The sequence below is a fragment of the Nicotiana tabacum genome, chromosome 6 (assembly GCF_000715075.1).
Source record: "Nicotiana tabacum cultivar K326 chromosome 6, ASM71507v2, whole genome shotgun sequence".
NCBI lineage: Eukaryota > Viridiplantae > Streptophyta > Magnoliopsida > Solanales > Solanaceae > Nicotiana > Nicotiana tabacum.
The window spans coordinates 48,415,592-48,435,456 of NC_134085.1; positions in this window are offsets into that span (position 1 = coordinate 48,415,592).

A 19,865-nucleotide genomic window follows, 5' to 3' on the forward strand; every position below is an offset into this window, starting at 1 on the left:
CCGTGGGGTCAGAAATTGGGTATACGATATTGGGAGGAAAACTCTATTCCCTTTCGAGAATTGGGTTTAGAAGTTGAAGAGTCGTCACCTAATGATTATAGTGCATTAGGACACTTTAAGAAGGGTTTGAGATGAAGAGACTAGAGATTAGGGTAAGGGCTAGAAATTATCCCGAGGGGAAGGTGTTAGGCACCCCTCAAGATCCACTAGTGTGGTTCCGGCCATGTTACAATTGTTACTTTACAAGTAAATAATCAAGGCTCAAATACGGATTCGCATATAACATTGCAATCAGGTTGAAAACTTTCGAAGGTGGGTAGAGAGGGTAGAACTTTATATAAAAAAAGATTTGAATAGTTTTACAAGAAGAGATGAACGAAAATAAAGGGAGGGGGGGTCCTAAGTTTATAATTAATATGGATCACTTCAATGCAATACCCAGCAATCACTCCTCAGAAGAGGGGTCGCACGTGATATTAGCGCATTGGTCATCATATCCATATCTACCCTTCCCACTCCGTTAAGGTGTTAAAGCGCGAAATTGTATCATTACTTATTTCATGCTATTACCCGTCCCAATCCTATCAGTCCCGGAGGCATATGGGACTCCTAATCCTAAAGGGGAGGGAGTTGGGGCTTTTTCGGAGTTTTCAAAAGGATAAAAATCTAGGCGACATGCAATAACAGATAACAGTTAAAAGGGAAACAAATAGCAGTTAAGGCTCAAGTCAGCCTCCTTATTCAAAGCAGCAGATTATCTAGCATGACTTACAAATACTGGTTTGGTCTGTATTAAACTTAACGCAGGCAGGGTGGCTAATTTATCACATATTTTCAGATAAGAAGTCCGAATTAGGCTTGCCTACTGGTTGTAATTATCAAAACTGATGCAATTATAAAATTTACCCTAAGGCTTGCCTAGGCGTTAAACAGAACCTATAGGCATGATATCTATTAGTTTCAGAAATAAAGAAGTAAACTGATTGCAGAAAAAGAATTGTCAATTACAAGGACATAAGATCTGCAGGCGTTAAACATTATTGCTACTGATTTTAGGCTTATAAGCGAGTTGACGATTGAGGTTTAGTTAACAGCTCATATAGACATGCTTTCTAGGTGTTACTGATTTGAGCACAGTTATTGCTTATGCAGGAATCCAATAGGCAGATTGTCTACATGCAATTGATTAGGCATTTAAATCCTATAATAGGTTTGCTATGACGGATGCAGAATGCAGAAAGTTCTATAGGCATGATGTCTATATGAAGATGCAGAATTTTAGAATCGGCTTACAGGCATGGCATCTGTTATGAAATTGCAGAAAACCCTATAGACATAGTATTTATATGAGAATGCAGAAAATCCTATAAACATGGTATCTATATGAGAATGCAGAGTTTCAGTGATTTATAAAATGCAGAACTTTAGAAAAATGGTAATCCCTACGAACATGGTATCTACATGAGTGCAGAATTTCAGAAGTATAGTAATTCCCTATGAACATGGTATCTACATGAGTGCAGAATTTCAGAAGTATAGTAATTCCCTATGAACATGGTATCTACCCCTTGCATGCATAGTCCCCTACCCTATTCCACTAGCCGACCCCAAATGTTTATTACAAGATTATTACAGACCAGAATAAATAAGAAAAATATATCGGAAATTAAAGATTCCAACCAAGGAGAGCCTAATTCAGACCCCAGGTTTGAAATATGAAATAAACCAACTTCCCAAGATCAGATTCCAAAGCCTTCTCTCATCCGGGGTGTTTCAGAGATCCAAGGAGTTTCAGGAACTCAAGGCAGTGCTTACACCCCAAATATATTGCAGAATTAGATTATAGTGCAGTGGGAAAATGACAGCTCTCAGATGTCCAAGTTTAGAGGGAACTCAAGGTCCCAAAGCAGGGCTCAAAAGAGAGGGGCAGAACTTAAGATTCTAGGAATAGGTGTAAGTGCATAAGGGGGAAGGGAATCAGAGAGAGACATGGCAAGTTAGTGGTCATGCCCAGCAATTGGAATGCTGGAACACCCCTGACCAGTCTGCTAGTCAAGCATTGAGAGTTAGGATCCATTGTGGATCAAGCCAAGGCTTGGACAGTAATTAGGATACTGTCAGGCCAAGAGCTTAACTCAGCACATAGAAGGGAATAGGGGTAGAGGATTCATAACAGAAACAGAAGCAAAGAAAGGAGATATGAAGCACAAATTACAGCATATAAGCAATAAAGTAAACAAGAAGCTTGAAGCTGTGAAGTAAACACATAGGGGGTGAGGCAGAATATTTAAACAAAGGACATACCAGTTTCAAAGAAAATAAGTAAGCAAAAGTATCCTTGAGAGAGCCAAGTTGCAAACAAAGTAGTTCCAAAAGATCTCAAGCGTAGCCAAGTATTGAATTCAAACAGTAATGCAAGTAAGTAATCAGAAGTTTTTTTGTAAAGTATTGAATTGTAAGTTAAGGATGATCCAAGTGCAGAAGGGTCGTGCCCCTTTTATAGTGCAGAGAAACAAGTAAGAAAGGCAAGAAAATAGTTTGCAATCAATCACATAAAGTCTCCCTTTGGTTAAGGGATTCTGATTTCAAACGGGTAAAAGATAAGTAAGGAAAGAGTCTGATCAAAATCTTTTCAAAGCAGCACAAGAAGGATAAATACACAGGGACTATTTAAGGCAAAAGTCTAACAGTACAAAATTTGTGCAAATAAGGAAAGGGAAACAATCAAACAGCCAGGGAAATCAAAATTACAAGCTCAATTCGAATGAACCAAGTCAGGAAAAGGTAAAGGAGGTTCAATCAAAGAGAAATCAGTAACAATCAATCAAACCCCCCTCCATTAGAGGATTTCAGAATCAATCAATTAGTTGGTAAAAAAAAACCTTTGAAGGCAGAGTCCTTATATATAAAGCACCCAAATATGTGAATACCAGAGGGGATTGTCAAATTATTTAGAACAGAGTTTAACAAAGAAAGGTTCAGAATCATAAGCAAGAAGAGGTATAAGTCTAGTTTGCAGACTCACAATGAGTCTGAGAGTCCAGGGTCCCGAAGTGGAACCTAACTCGCACACAAAAGATCAAAATGCCAAGAAATCCCCGAACCTTAGGGTTTAGAGTTGAGTCAGAAAATAGAGATGAGAAGACAAACCATTCAATAGAGGCTCAGGAGTCTTTTCCAAAGACTTATGAGAAACAAACAGACATGATACACAGTCAAAAGCATGGAGAACACGTTTTGAGAAAAACTCAGAACTTAAACAAGTTCAGAAGAAAAAGTGATACAAACTTAAGAAGCAGTAGATGAAACAGATTTAGCAAGAACACGAACAGAGTCCAGTAAAGCAAACAAAAATCGAAGAACTTAACAGTAAACACATATAGTAGAAGAGTAATGAAAACATAACAAGGATAATCATGTGAGCACAAGAGTACCATGTATAAAAGAAAAGTAGAAGGACAATACAGGCGTGGTAGAAAAGGGTAACATACGAACATAGTATAGACAAATACATGCAAAGAAAAGAAAAAGAAAAGCCAGAGAAACATTTTAGGCATTTTCAGAAAACCCTAAATTGAAAAGAAGCGATTTTGAAAGTAATTTTTGAAAGAAAAGTTGGGGAAATTATTTGAACACTCAAGTAGAGCATGGATACATAACAGATCTAAGAAAAATTGGAGAAAACCTCGAATAGTCAGGGTTTCAGAAGAACCCTAGAATGAGAAAGGCTTTGAAAAAGGTTCGATCGGAGCAGGAAATGTCAAAACCAAGCTTGAACAGCCATAGCTGGCCGGAGCAAGGTCGGAGACAAGCCAAAGAACTCGAATCAAACAAAGTCTAGGCCAAGACTCTTCAAGGTCTGGTCTGGAAACCATGATAATCGAGCATGTAGGAGTCTCAGGAGGCTGGTACAGGCCTTTAATGGCTTTGGAAGCCAGGGATTAAGGCAATTTTAGGTGGTAATCAGAGGGAGGCGACTAGGGTTTCGAAGGAGGTTGAGAGAGAAGTGGATTTCAGAGGCGGCGGACTGAACGAAATGGCTAGGGTTTGGGGGTAGGTCGAGATTAATTTAGGAAAGGGTAAAAGGTGGCCGTTGATCATTTTGATCAACGACCTGGATTGAATGGGTAGGTAAGTGATCCGGGCGGGTTGTTCTTTAAAGGGTCGTTGTCAGGGTAATTGGGCTCTGAGATTGGGTTTAATTGGGGGGTTAATTTGGGCTAAAATTGAAAGCCAATTTGGCTATATATTAAATAGTCATTTTCCACTATTTATTTTATAAAAAATAATAAAAATGATTTTTAAAGTAAATTTAAAGTACTGACCCAATTAATAATATATAAATATTAATTATAAAATATTGAAACTAATTTTACAATTATAAAATGCTATTATCTTAAAATAGGCTATAATTGCAATTATATGCAATTTAGCTTTTAAAATACCCAATAAATTTGTAAAAATATACAAAAATTATGTTAACTATATTTTGGTATAAATATGGGAATAAAATAATATATTCACCAAAATTGATGATTTTAGAAATAAATATTGGATTTTGTAATGCTAAAATAGACAATAAATTGGTTTTGAAAATCTTTAAAATTTTTGGAAAAATACCAAAATACTTGGGCATGCTTATATATGCATACACATACTATTTTCAAAGTATTTTGAGTATAAAAAATATATAGGAAAAAATTGGGTATCAACAAGTGGATCAGCGCTGGAATGATATACTCGGCAGGATCATGGAAGATGATACACATGGGATGATCTAGCCCAGGCATTTGCTTGTCACTTCCAGTACAATCTCAAAATTATTCCGGATCGTCTGTCTTTGACGATACTTGAGAAAAAGCACAATGAAAGTTTCAGGGAGTATGGTTTTTGGTGGAGAGAGCAGGCAGCAAAGGTTGACCCTCCAATGAAAGAAAGTGAAATGGTAGATTATTTTCTACAGGCCTTAGAACCTACTTATTACGGTCATCTAGTATCAACTATAGGCAAGTCCTTCAATGAAGTGGTAAAGATGAGCGGTATGGTAGAAGAAGAGCTCAAGACTGACAAAATCATGAGCTATTCAGCGATCAAGGCCACCACCCAGGCCATTCAAAGTGGAGGTGGGGGAGTAATTGGAAAGAAGAAGAAAGAGGATGTCGCAACAGTTGAATCGGGAGCTTGGTTTGGACCCAGGGGCCCATCACATTACTATAACCATCCTCGACCCCACCACCAAACCTACCCTCATACCCCATATAGCCCACCACAACACTACTACCCACCACTAGACCCCTATTTTTCTGTCCACCATGCCCAAGTATGCACTCAACCTCCTTCCCACGCATAATGGCATACGCCAACCCCACAAAATACCTACCTAGCTCCACAAAATGCTTATCCACCCATAAGAGCCTACCGAAATCCCCCTGGAATAGGTTTTCGACCTAATCAAGCATTCAAGAACGAGAGGTTGCAGAAGAAGAAAACCTTCACTCCATTATGAGAGTCCTATACTAGTCTATTCCATAGGCTGAGACAATTGGGTATGCTGAATCCGATTGAGCCAAAACTGCCAAATCCTCCCCCGAGAAATCTTGATCACTCTGTGAGTTGCGAATATTGTTCTGGTGCTTCGGGGCACGACACAGAGAAATACTGGTAGTTGAAACAACTATTCAAAAGCTCATTGATACCAGTCGGATTGAGGTCCAAGCTCCGGAGGCACCCAATATCAACCAGAATTTGTTGCCGGCTCATCATAAGACAAATATGATCGAGATAGTGCATAAGGGAGGGAAGCCCAAAAAGCCTTCACAGGCCGTCATAATGATTCAGGCCAGCGAGGTCAGGCCGAGTGAAAAGTCAACAAGTGAGAAATCAGTGATCAGGTTGAGCGGGGCAAACAGTGAACCATCTACGATAGTCAAGAAAGGGTCTTCAAGTGGTGTTGCAGTGAAACAAGAAAAAGCAAAAGTGGTGGTGCCAGGGGTAGCGAACAAGCCTGTCATAATTGTGGAGGGTGCTCGCACAGATCTTGTAATTATCAAACCTGTCACCAAATTACCAATAGTCAACAACAAGGCTATACCGTGGAATTATGAATGAGTGACAGTGACTTACAAAGGGAAAGAGGTTAAAGAAGAAGTTTGTGAGACCCATGGTTTGACTCAATCGGGGAGACGCTTTGCCACCGTAGAGTTGAGAAAAGCTAAGATCTCCAAAGATAACCCAGTGTTGGTGAAGAAAGCTGTGACCGAGGAAGAAGTAGAGGAATGTTTGAGAAAGATGAAAGTGCAGGACTATTCCATTGTGGAGCAGTTGAGGAAGACACCTGCTCAGATTTCACTATTGTCATTATTGATCCATCCAGACGAGCATCGTCGGGCTTTGATGAAAATCCTGAACGAGGCCCACGTTCCTGACAAAATCTCAGTAAACCACTTGGAAAAGATAGCCAACAAGATTTTTGAGGTAAACAAAGTCACTTTTTCTGATGATGAATTGCCCGTAAAGGGTACTGAGCTTAATAGAGCCCTTTATCTTACGGTGAAATGCGAAGATTCTGTGGTTACCCAGGTACAGGTTGACAATGGTTCCAGTGCGAATATTTGCCTCTCTCCACTCTGAACAAGTTGAAAGTATATGATGAAAGAATTCACAAGAACAGTATCTACGTTCGGGGATTCGACGGTAGAGGGAAAGATTCAGTTGGTGACATAATGCTCGAGCTGACAATTGGGCCAGTTGAATTTACCATGGAATTCCAGGTGCTAGATGTGGCAGTTTCTTACAATTTGCTGTTGGGTCGACCCTGGATTCATGCCGCTAAAGCAGTCCTGTCTACTCTACATCAGATGGTAAAGTTTGAATGGGATAGGCAGGAAATCGTTGTGCACGGAGAGGATAACTTATGTGCCCACAGTGATGCCATTGTACCATTCATTGAGGTTGAGGATGACAATGGGCCATGGGTCTACCAGTTTTTTGACACGGTGCCGGTAGGGAAAATTCCAGAAGGGAAGTGTGTTCCAATTTTGAAAGTAGCCGATGCATCAGTCATGGTAGCCGTTGAAATGTTAACAAATGGTTTTGTACCGGCCAAGGATTTGGGTGCATCTCTGCAAGGTATCGTACTGCCAGTGTCTCTCCCCAAAAACTTGGATACATTTGGTTTGGGGTTCAAGCTCACAGTTGCGGACGTGAAAAGAGCCAGGAAGTTGGAACAGAGGGCATGGGTCCTCCCAAAGCCCATCCCACGCCTCTCCAAATCATTTGTCAAGCCTGGCACCAAGAAACGCCTAGTAACAACAGTTCCCAGTTCTGTGGTTGGTCCTGATAAAGAATTGATTGAAAGGTTCGAGAAGTTATTCGATGATGTGAACATGGTGGAAGCTGGAGAGGGTTCTAGCAAGGTGGATGTGCAATTTGTTGGGCCTAGTGCAAAGATTAACAATTGGGAAGCTACTCCTCTTCCTACTCGGAGGGAGTTTCGGTAGTTTGCTTTGATTTTCTCTCAGTTTATCTGGATTATTCCAGGGTTGTAATTCAGATTCTATGTTCCGTCCATTTGGATGTATAAACCTTGTTATCTTTAATTTCAGTGAAATGCAATTTCCCTTTTTTTCCTTCCTGATAGTTTTATTTTTGTGTTTCTTTTATTCCTTGTATAGTTCTTTTTATGTTGGTTTCAATAACATGACATGCATGAGGAATCTCCGGCCCAATCTTAAAAGCCAATCTAATTCTGAAATAGTAATTCAAGAAATAGAGTGTGATGATGAATCGGAATATGATGAGGATGAGGCCTTTGAAGAGATTAGTAAGGAATTAAGCCATTTTGAAAAAAAACCCAAGCCTAACCTGAGTGATACAGAAGCAATCAATTTAGGGGATCCAGATAATATCAGAGAAACTAAGATAAGTGTCCATCATCAATCTCAACTCAGGGAGGAGATAATTAAAGCATTACTTGAGTACAAAGACGTCTTTGCATGGTTATATGATGACATCCTGGGTTTAAGCACTGACTTGGTGGTTCACAAATTGCCCACTGACCCGGCATTCCCTCCTATCAAGCAAAAGCTGAGGAAATTTAAAATTGATATGAGTGTGTAGATCAAAGAAGAGGTCACCAAGTAGTTCGATGCAAAGGTCATTCGGGTCACTCGGTATCCCACTTGGTTAGCCAATGTAGTACCTATGTTAAAGAAGGATGGCAAGAATAGGGTGTGTGTTGATTATCGTGATCTCAACAAGGCGAGTCCCAAGGAAAACTTCCCACTGCCAAATATCCACATTCTGATTGACAATTGCATTGGGTCTTTTGTGGACTGTTCTTCGGGCTATCATCAGATCTTAATGTATGAGGAAGATGCAGAGAAGATGATATTCATCACACCATGGGGAACATACTGTACAGGGTCATGCCTTTCGGTTTGAAAAATGCTGGGGAAACTTACATGAGGGCAATGACAACCATATTCCACGACATGATACACAAGGAGATCGAGGTTTATGTGGATGATGTAATCATGAAGTCTAGAAAGCAGTCTGATCATATCAGAGATTTGAGAAAATTCTTCCAAAGGCTTCGTAGGTACAATCTTAATCTCAATCCTGTAAAATGCGCATTTGGTGTACCATCTAGAAAATTGTTGGGATTCATAGTCAGCTGTCGAGGTATTGAATTGGACCTGTCAAAGATCAAAGCTATCCAAGAACTGCCACCCCCACGGAACAAAACTGAGGTGATGAGTTTATTAGGGAGGTTGAATTACATCAACAGGTTTATTGCTCAACTTAGGACAACTTGTGAGCCTATCTTCAAACTGTTAAAGAAGGATGTTGTGGTCAAATGGACATATGAGTGTCAAAAAGCATTTGATAAGATAAAAGGGTATTTGTCAAACCCACCTGTGTTGATGCCACCAGAACCGGGGAGACCTTTGATTCTGTATTTGACGGTCCTGAACAATTCATTTGGTTGTGTGTTGGGTCAGCATGACATCACCGGCAGGAAGGAGTAGGCCATTTATTATCTCAGTAAGAAGTTCACATCTTATGAGGTTAAGTACACTCACCTTGAGAGGACATGTTGCGCCCTAACTTGGGTAGCACAGAAGTTGAAACATTATTTGTCATCTTACACTACTTACCTCATCTCTCGTTTGGATCCGTTAAAGTATATCTTTCAGAAGCCTATGCCTATAGGGAGGCTCGCAAAGTGGCAGATTTTGCTCACAGAATTTGACATTGTCTACATGACCCGGACTGCGATGAAAGCACAAGCATTGGCTGATCATTTGGCTGAGAACCCAGTGGATGAAGAATATGAGCCTTTGAAAACTTACTTCCCTGATGAAGAGGTAATACATATTGATGGGTTGGAACCAGTTGGAGAGCCAGGTTGGAAACGTTTCTTTGATGGAGCTGCTAACATGAAAGGCGTCGGGATAGGGGTTGTACTTATTTCTGAAACAAGGCATCACTACCCTATTACGGCTCAACTTCGTTTCTACTGTACTAACAACATGGCTGAGTACGAGGCGTGCATTTTGGGTTTGAGGTTTCCTGCAGACATGGGTGTCCAAGAAGTCTTGGTCTTGGGAGACTCGGACCTTCTGGTACACCAGATTCAAGAAGAATGGGAAACACGGCATTTAAAACTCATACCGTACCTGCAATGTTTACATGATCTTTGTCAACGGTTTCGATCACTAGAGTTTAGGAATATTCCAAGGATCCATAACGAAGTTGCTGATGCTTTGGCTACCTTGGCCTCAATGTTACACCATCCGGATAAGGCTTATGTTGACCCGTTGCATATTCAGGTCCATGATCAGCATGCTTACTATAATGTGGTAGAAGAAGAGCTTGATGGTGAGCCTTGGTTTCATGATATTAGGGAATATATCAGGATGGGGGTGTATCCAGTACAAGCCACATGTGATTAAAAGAGAACAATTCGGCGGTTGGCGAGCAGATATTTCTTTAGCGGAGGGGTTTTGTACAAAAGAACTCTAGATCTTGGATTGTTGAGATGCATAGATGCTAGACAGGCCACAACTATCATGCCCGAGGTATATTCTGGAGTCTGTGGACCGTATATGAGTGGATACGTGTTGGCAAAGAAGATTCTCCAAGCAGGTTATTATTGGCTCACTATGGAGCGAGATTGTATCAGTTTCGTGCGCAAGTGTCATCAGTGCCAAGTGCACGGAGATTTGATCTGTTCCCCACCATCTGAATTGCATACAATGTCCGTACCATGGCCCTTCGTTGCTTGGGGCATGGATGTCATTGGTCCAATCATGCCATCAGCATCAAATGGGCACAGGTTCATTCTAGTGGCCATCGACTATTTCACCAAGTGGGTAGAGGCTAAAACGTTCAAGTCTGTAACCAAGAAAGCGGTGGTTGATTTTGTGCACTCAAATATCATTTGTCGGTTTGGGATACCAAAGTTGATCATTACAAACAATGGGGCTAATCTCAATAGTCATCTGATGAAAGAGGTATGTCAGCAGTTCAAGATTACACATCGCAATTCCACCCCTTACCACCCCAAGGCAAACAGAGAAGTTGAAGCGGCCAACAAGAATGTAAAGAATATACTTCGAAAAATGGTGGAGGGTTCTAGACAGTGGCATAAAAAGCTGCCTTTTGAATTGCTAGGTTACCGTACTACTGTTCGTACTTCAGTAGGGGCGACTCCTTATTTGCTGGTGTACGGCACCGAAGCAGTGATACCCATAGAAGTGGAAATCTCATCCCTTTGAATTGTCGCGGAGGCTGAAATCGATGATGATGAGTGGGTCAAAACCCGCAAGGAACAATTGAGTTTGATTGATGAGAAAATATTGGCAGTTGTGTATCATGGCCAATTGTATCAACAGAGAATGGCAAGAGCATATAATAAGAAGGTGCATCCACGAAAGTTTGAAGTGGGTCAACAAATATTGAGACGTATCATTCCACATCAGGCTGAGGCCAAATGCGAGTTCTCTCCAAACTGGCAGGGGTCGTTCATCATAACTAGAGTGTTGTAAAATGATGCTTTGTATTTAACAGATATAGAAGGCAAGTGTGTAAAAATGGCCATCAATTCCGATGCGGTCAAGAGATATTATGTATGATTTTCTTTGGATTAAATTGTATTTGTTTGTACTTGGCATATTTTTAAGATTTGAATAACGAAGGCATTTTGTTCTGCTATCTAAACACTTTATCCTTTGTTACCCCTTTGAGCCTTATTCATTTACTTTTATATCCCTCTTTTGGAATCAGTAACAAAGATCAAAAGCGCAAGTGCGAAAGATAAGTAAAGGAAAAAGAGAAAAGAAAAAGAGTGACAAAAAAGAAGGAAAGAAAAAGAAAAAGAGAAAGAAAAGAAAAGAAAAAAAAACAACAAAAAAACAAAACAACAGAAAGGGAAAAATGAAGAAAGAAAAGAAAGAAGAGAGAGAGGAAGAACAGAAAAGAAGAATCACAACAACAAAGTAATTTCTATGACATGAACTACGTTCGACCTGATTCCTTTTAAGAATACGTAGGCAGCCTCACGGTTCGGTCCCATCGAAACAAAAATCCCAAAAGTCCCCAAGCAAAGAAATTGGGGCAGAAGTTGTGGTTGGTGTAAGAAACCTGATTCCGAAAGTTGTAATTTGGAAACCATTTGAATTGTTTTGAGCCTTGATACCCTTTCTTTCTAACCCTATCCAAAAGCCCACATTATGGTCCAAAGAAAGACTTTTTGATCAGTCTTCGAGAAATGCCAAGTCGAGAAAGTAGAAGTGATTCATATCAGGGGCAACACTCTAGCCCAAGCAGGAAAATGAAAAAATGAGAGAGTTTTGTTGGTGAAAATTCTCACGGGCACCATAAGGCGACGAGAGTTGAGAAAAATAAAAAATGAGAGAGTCTTATTGGTGAAAACCCTCACGGGCACTGTAAGGCGAAAGTGAGTTGAGAGATGAACGAATGAGAGAGGCTTGTTGGTGAAAACCCTTCAGGTCATCGCAGGCCGAACAAGGTCAAGGTTTTGGCAAAGAAATTAGGTTTCGAAGGTCTCGGGGCACAAAATACGACAACTGAAAGTTGGTTGGTTGGACTGACAGGGCCGACTAATCCGAAATGCATGTTATGATAATTGGTGCCAGCCGCTCCACTCAGATAAGTCTCTTTTCATTTTCCCTTTCAGATAGTCTTCCAGTTTTGGATTTTTCTTACCCTTCACTCTCAAAGTCATTTCATTTCATTTCTTTTGGTTTTATTTCTCTATGATGTTCCAATGTTAGTTTTGTTTAAGCAAATAAGAAGGGATTTCAAAGCTTACTTCCAACTTCCGAAGTTGCACAGGGCGATCAAGGCATTGCCAGAAATAGTACGCTGTGAAATGGGTTATAAAAGGTCAGTGCAAGTTCCATCGGTGAAACGGTTTAGTAATTTCGTGGGAAATGCAGAGGTTCAAACATATGGGTTAGATATGTAACACAACGGTTTGGGTATAGAACACTCGGGTCATCCAAGATCATGGGGGTTGAAAGTCAGTCGGGAAGTCAAGCGGTTCTTGGCCAGTTCAGGGGAAGTCAGTCAAAACAAAGCACGACAGCGGGGAGACCACTTTTAGCAAGAATGCCACAAACTAAGCACCACATTTTAAACTGACAAGATTTTTCTTTGATTGAAACAGGGGCAGAAAGTTTTCGATTATTCGGGGAAAACATCCTTAAGGGAAAAGCAAGCACCAGACAGGTTTGATTTTGATTTTCAGGACCCTCCTGGAAAATGGGACCTAGTTTAAAATTCAAAACAATCATGAGTAGCATAATCTAGCATAAATGTAACCCTAAAGAATATAAGTTGGCTTCAAAGTTTGCATGTTTGAGATAGTATTCAATTAAGAGTTGTCAGGACCCTCCTGAATAATGGGACCTAGCTTTAAAATTTCCATTGTATAATAAAATTTAGCGTAAGTTCTGGTGTAGGGTAATCTAATTTAGCCCTAAAATAGCCACTCTTAAGATAAAACTTGACTTTTGATTTTCAGGACCCTCCTAGATAATGGGATGTAGCTTTAATACTTTCTTAGCTTTAGAAGATATAAATTAAATTTAAAATTGTCGTTTAATTAAGAGTTGTCAGGACCCTCCTAGATAATGGGGTGTAGTTTAAAGATCGGCTTAGATAACAAGATGTAGCGAAAGTAATACTTTTAGGAGATATAATTTAGATTTAAAACTGTCGTTTAACTAGGAGCTGTCAGGGCCCTCCTGGATAACGGGATCTAGCTTTCAAATTCTTAGTCATATTTGGTAATATGATTCAGTTTAACACTCACCTATGTGCCCAGCTACCAAACTGGCAAATATTTTCTTTGTTTTGTCTGTTTTTGTTGAAATCAGGTACCCACTTGGAGAACAGGGAGAAGTAGTTCAAGTTTAGCAGTCAGGCCCACCTGGAGAGCACGAGAATACAATTCAGGTTCAGCAGTCAGGCGCCCACCTAGAGAGCACGGGAATACAATTCATGTTCGGCAGTCAGGCTCCCACCTGGAGACCATGGGAATACAATTCAAGTTCAGCAATCGGGCGCCCACCTGGAGAGCATGGGAATACAATTCAAGTTCAGCAATCAGGAGCCCACCTGGAGAGCACGGAAATACAATTCAAGTTTAGCAGTCAGGCGCCCACCTGGAGAGCACGAGAATACAATTCAAGTTCAGCAGTCAGGAGCCCACCTGGAGAGCACGGGAATACAGTTCAAGTTCAGCAGTCAGGCGCCCACCTAGAGAGCATGGGAATACAGTTCAATTTCAGCAATCAGGCGTCCACCTGAAGAAAGGGAAAACATCTCAAATTACAATTCAAGTTGGCAACAAATCAACATGGCAACAAGAGCTACAAGATAAAGTTTGAAGATACAGATAGGACTTTTGTAATGCATAGATCATAGTTTAGCCTAGCTTCTTTTTATTTTGTTATGGTGTAATAAGGGGTTCAGTAAGCAGTAGCAGCAGCAACAACAATAGTGAAATCACAGCTTCATGGTAGTCCCAACTAACAAAACTTCTAGAACTACACTGTTCTGATTCCTTTATAGCCAATGATATATAGGCAACCTTTGAAGCAAGGTTCGGTTAGACACTTTTCAAAAATGCTTCCCACGGAGTATTCAAACGGGCAAAAATCGCTCGTATCCGCTCACTTTATCTTTGCACGAAAACTCTTCGTGTTTCCGAGCAAAGAGCTGTGAGCACGTGATTTTTTACCTATATTAATTACTCCCATAAATTCAAACAAATAATTTTTCCCAGTATTTACAATTTCGTGGATTTTTGTAGCATTTTTTTTTGCTAATTGCTTGCATTTGTCTACGCATGTTAAATTTTGTTTAATTCATGAAAATACAAAAAAATGCATTGCATTTGCATGTAAGACTTAATTTTACATTTTATAATAATTGGTAAATTAATTTGTTTGACAAAATAGAAAAATCACAAAAATAACTCATTTTTTGCATTTAGCTTCAAATTTTGTAGTTTCTTTTAATTTGATAATTAATTAGTTGTTGTAAATATCTTTTTAGCAATTAAACTAATTTGGTAGGATAATTTGGGTTCAAAATTAATCTAGGTTTTATTTTTAATTTGAAAAAGAAAAAAAAAGATTTGAAATTGAAAGAAATTGGAAAGATAAAAGAAAGAATTGGAGAAATACTTGTCTTGTGAAAATTGGGCCAAAATCATTGTTACAGCCCATACAATCCCATTGAAACCCGTATGAACCATGCCTATACCTGGACCAAAGCCTTCATTCCCCAAGACCATAGAAACGACGTAGTACGGGAGTGGAACTGTGTCGTTTTGAGTTCATAAGCTTTAATAAATCCTGGCCTTTCATTTCGTTTCATCTAACGGCCTAAAACACTTCTCTATTCTTGTTTAAGACTGTCTAAAATTCCTCAGAGACGGTCAGTTCCCAAACACCCTTCACTTTATCTCCAGGAGCCCTAATCTGTCGCCCTAAAAGCTCACCATCATCGCTGGTGGCGGCGTAGCCTTGCACCACCCTTACCCACATCAAAATCACATTATAGAATCCTCGTCGCCCCCTCATGCCAAATCCATAACTCGTTCCCTTCAAATCGCCCTTAAACCCTTCGAATCTGAGATCGAAGGTCAGGCACTTGAACCTTAAACTACCCAAATCCACTCAAATTTGCACCCCCACAGTCACTACGTCTCTCCAAACCCAAAACTCCAGATAATTTGCCTGAATGAACCTAGATTTTACCAAGTTTAGGATCTAGGGCTAAATCTGATTTCAAAACTGTAGTCAAGTTGAAGTCCTTTGCTCGTCAGGGTTCGAAGCTCGTCTTGACAGGGCATTCTTGTTTGAGGGAGTTCGTTAAGACAAGTTTCTCACCCTTGAAGAGCAGTTTGAGTTGGCCAGTAGATTCGCCTCTATTTTTATCTTATGTGGTTAGTCATTTCGTTTTCTTTCTTTTCTTTTGATTGCATTGTTCGTATTTGTCCTCTCTGGTGTTCTTATTCTCTCTTTCTTTTATTATTCAAATGTGTTTGCTTGATAGGCCTTTGAATCCGTATGGTTCTGCATTGGTCATTTCTAAATTCCTCTGATTAATCTTTGTTGCAATTCTGTGGTTCACTTTGATTTGGCCAATTAGGTTTGTTTTAATTTCATTGAGTCAGATTGTGGCTGCTTTCTTCTTCTTCCAAACTCATCGTGTGTTGGTCTTTGTTTGGCTTGGGCCTTCATTACATGCAGACGGACCCATTAGATGAGGCCCAAAAGGTTGTGGGGGAAGTTTTGGGTCTACCAGTCGATTAATGGGTTCCAAGTTTCAGATATGGGTAAGGGTAATTATCAATAGTTTAGGGGTAAATAGTAGCCGTTTAAGGTGTAGTTTAGTGAAATTGGGCAGGGAAATCTTTTGTAACTGCATTGGGAAGCTTCTAGGAAAGTGGGGGAAGGGATTGCCTGCAAAAACAGATTTTAATTGGGGTCTGAACTGAAATAATGAAATTGGGGAAATGGGTGAATGATAATTAACAAAGCTATTACTGCTGCCCTAAAAACCCCTCTATAAAGTCCCCATTTCCTGAATTTTTGAGGGGGATCAGACTTGGAAGGATTAGAAATAGCTGAAAACAAAAATAATGAAGGGGTTTGAATAATCAGAAGAAAATACAAAGACAAATCACAAAATTACTGTAACATTGAAGGTTTTTTCTGTAATTCTTGGTGGTTTTAAAATTTTGAAGTAATTTCTGATGCATTCTGGGCTCGAAATGGTTTAAGGAAGTGGTATTGGTTGTTGTTGATCTGCTGATTTGCACTACTACACTGTTGCTGATTCCTCATCTTTTCTTGCTTTAATTTCTGCCCCCATGTACTTCTCAGACCCCCATGAATGTATGAAATATGAGCTTGAAGCCATGTAATTGACTGGAAGCCCAAGATGCACATTAGTCTCCTGACATTGAATATTAGCTGTATTTTCTTAAAAGTTCTGTATTAATTTAGTGCATCTACGGTCCATTACATTCATTCATGTCATTAAGATTTACTATGAATTCATTTATAGTTTCATGTTGGATGGCTTGCAAGAAGAACACCTCTTGCTGGGGTTTATTTAAATGCATTTGGTTTAAAAGCTGCTCCATGCTTAGTATAATATGTATTCCTTCATGTTGCTACTTTGCAAATTTGGTTTAAGCTATGTTTTCTCCATCCATCAGCTTGTTATTTTAGTTCTTTAAGAATTGAAGTGTGTTTGACTAAGTGAGCTAAATACCTTTCTCCTAATACTGAAGTTCTGTGTCTGTTATCTTAGTAGTACAAGTTTGTTGACATCTGTTGGAAATTTTGGTATGTGTCTTTGGTTAAAAACAAGTTTTCTTGGTTGACTATGTGGAAGTTTCATTATAAGTTAAAGTCAAATTACATATGGAGTCACAAACCTCTTAGTTCTTCCGCTAAGTGAATTTTAGTTTTACTCCTGAAAGTTATGTTGTGGTCAGTTAGGCTAGGACATTTGACCATGTTCTTTGTTTATGGACTTTACAGTAGTTTAGCATGATTTGAGGCCTTAATGTTTCCTTAGATTGCTGTGCGATGAGATTTTTAAGTTAATTTTGCAACTTAATGCTGAATTTTGAAAGTTAGTATTGGCAAACGTACTTAAATGCTGGATGTTGAATTATGAGGTTAACGTTTGTGCAAATGTAGTGGGCTCGTTGCTGGCCCAAATCCTTTTATGTGATTGAAGGTGCCTAGTGTTATCAAACACAGGCTTATAATTGGTAAGGGCAATTTGAACATTAATTTAGAGTAAACCCAACTTTTGGACCTCTTTTTAGTTAGTTAAGTATTGCCCTTCATAATTAGAAATCGAGGTGTGCCACTAGTGAATCTTCCATGGCCCTCGCCAACTTGAAAACGCGTTGTTGCTTTAGGCGCGTAATTTTAAATTAACTTCCTTAAACTCGGGTGTGCATTTTATGTGACCCAAATCCAAATCTCAACAACGTTAGATATAATATGTTACGGATCGCAGGTGCATTTCATGTGGCGTGGTCCAAGGCATGTTTTAATTAGCGTTGAATCTTCTTAAAAATGATCAAAAGTGGTTAATAAATCAAAATCTACCATAAGTTAAAATACGTGTTAAAATCAGATAAATAAGCCAATTATAACAGTTGAGCAACCGTGCTAGAACCACAAAACTCGGGAATGCCTTACACTTTCTCCCGGGTTAACAGAATTTCTTACCCGGATTTCTTTGTTCGCAGACTGTAATACAGAGTCAATCTGTCCTCGATTCGGGATTTAAAACCGGTGACTTGGGACACCATAAATTATCCCAAGTGGCGACTCTGAATAATAAAAAATGATCTCGTTTCGATTGTCACTTTAAGTTGGAAAAACTCCATTATATACCTCCCTTTCGGGAGGTGTAGGAAAAAAGGAGGTGTGACAGTCACTACATCGCCGAGGTTAGGCTCGACACTTACCAGTACATGGGGTCGGTTGTACTGATATTGCACTCTGCACTTTCTATGTAGATATCGGTGTCGGATCTCGTGAGTAGAGTTGAGGTTGCTGCCTTTAGTCCACGGGAGACCCAAGGTAGATCTACTGGCATTCGAAGACCCTGTAGTCCCTCTTTCCTCTATTTTAGTTTTTCCTGTCTCTTTCTATTTTGAGAATAGATGTACTTCTTTTAAACCAATGTTTGTAGATTTTCTTAGGCGTTCGTAGATTGTGACACCAGATTATTGGGGTAGTCATGTATTAGAATTGTTGAACAATTATAACACTTCTGCACCTTATATCTATTTAGTTTTAACTATTACTTATTTCTGTTTTGTTTAATAATAAGTGTGGTAAAGCTATATCGGTTGGCTTGCCTAGCTTTCAAGAGTAGGAGCCATCACGATCCCGACGGTGGGAAATCGGGGTCGTGACAAGTTGGTATTAGAGCACTAGGTTCCCTAGGTCTCACAATTCATGAACAAGCTAGGTAGAGTCTGAGGGATCGGTACAGAGACGTTTGTGCTTATCCTCAAAGGCAATAGAGTTTAGGAATAACTTCATATCTATTCTTCTCTGTCGTGCGATTTGACTTCCCAATGCTAATTGAACTTCTACTCTATTCTTTCACAGATGGTGAGAACACGTACTGCTTCATTCGTTGATCACTAGCCCAAGCCCCTAGCAGCAGCTCGTACGAGGGGTAGAGGACTAGGCTGAGGCCGTGCTAGAGACCGAGGCAGGGGTAGGGCTTAGCCTAGAGCTCGAGTAGTAGCAGCAGCAGAGCCTCAGGTGGAGTTTAATGATGAGGTTCCGGCCTAGACCATTCCAGCAGGGCCAACTCAGGTTCCAGGGGGGTTCATCACTACTCCGGTACTTCAGGATGGTTTGGTCCGTCTAGTGGGCCTTATGGAGAGTGTCACTCAGGCATGCATACTTCCTGTAGCACCAGCCGTCTCTCAGGCTGGGGGGGGGGAGCACAGACTCCTGCTACTTGCACTTCGGAGCAGATGGCTCCCCAGTCCCAAACTCTAGCAAGTCAGCCGGTAAGAGTAGCTCAGCCAGTTGTTGCGTGTCAGGCCGCTGGTGGATCATCTATGTCTTTTGAGGCCTTGTTGAGATTGGATAAGTTTCCCAAGATTTTCCCGATTCATTACAGTGGGGCTGCTTCTGAGGACCCCCAAGATTATCTTGACTGCTGCCATGAGGTGTTGCGGACATGGGGATAGTAGAGACCAATGGGGCCGACTTCGCTATATTCCAGATGATAGGGTCCGCCAAGAGATGGTGGAATAATTTTGTGTTGAATAGACCAGCTGGGTCGCCTTCCTTGATTGGGACCAGTTCTCTCAGTCATTTCTCGAGAAGTTCCTTCCTGTCACTCAGATAGAGGACTACCGTAGGCGGTTCGAGTACCTTCAGCAGGGTTCTATGACTGTCACTCAGTATGAGACTAGGTTTGTCGATTTGGCTCGTCATACTCTTCTTATACTCCCAACCGAGAGAGAGAGTGAGGAGGTTCATTGAGGGACTCGCTTAGCCTATTAGATTGCATATGGCTAAAGAGACGGGTAGCGAGATTTCTTTTTAGGATGCAGCTAATGTGGCCCAGGGAGTTGAGGCAATTCTAGCTCAGGGGAGTGGTCAGGGGTCTGACAAGAGGCCTCGTCATTCCGGTAGATTCAGTGGTGCCTCATCTGGAGGAAGGGATTCTTTTGGTAGGGGAAATCCTCCCAGGCCATTTCATTCAGCTCTTCAGGCTTCTTATGGTGCCTCAAGTGGCTGTGGTTCTCATATGCAGTATTC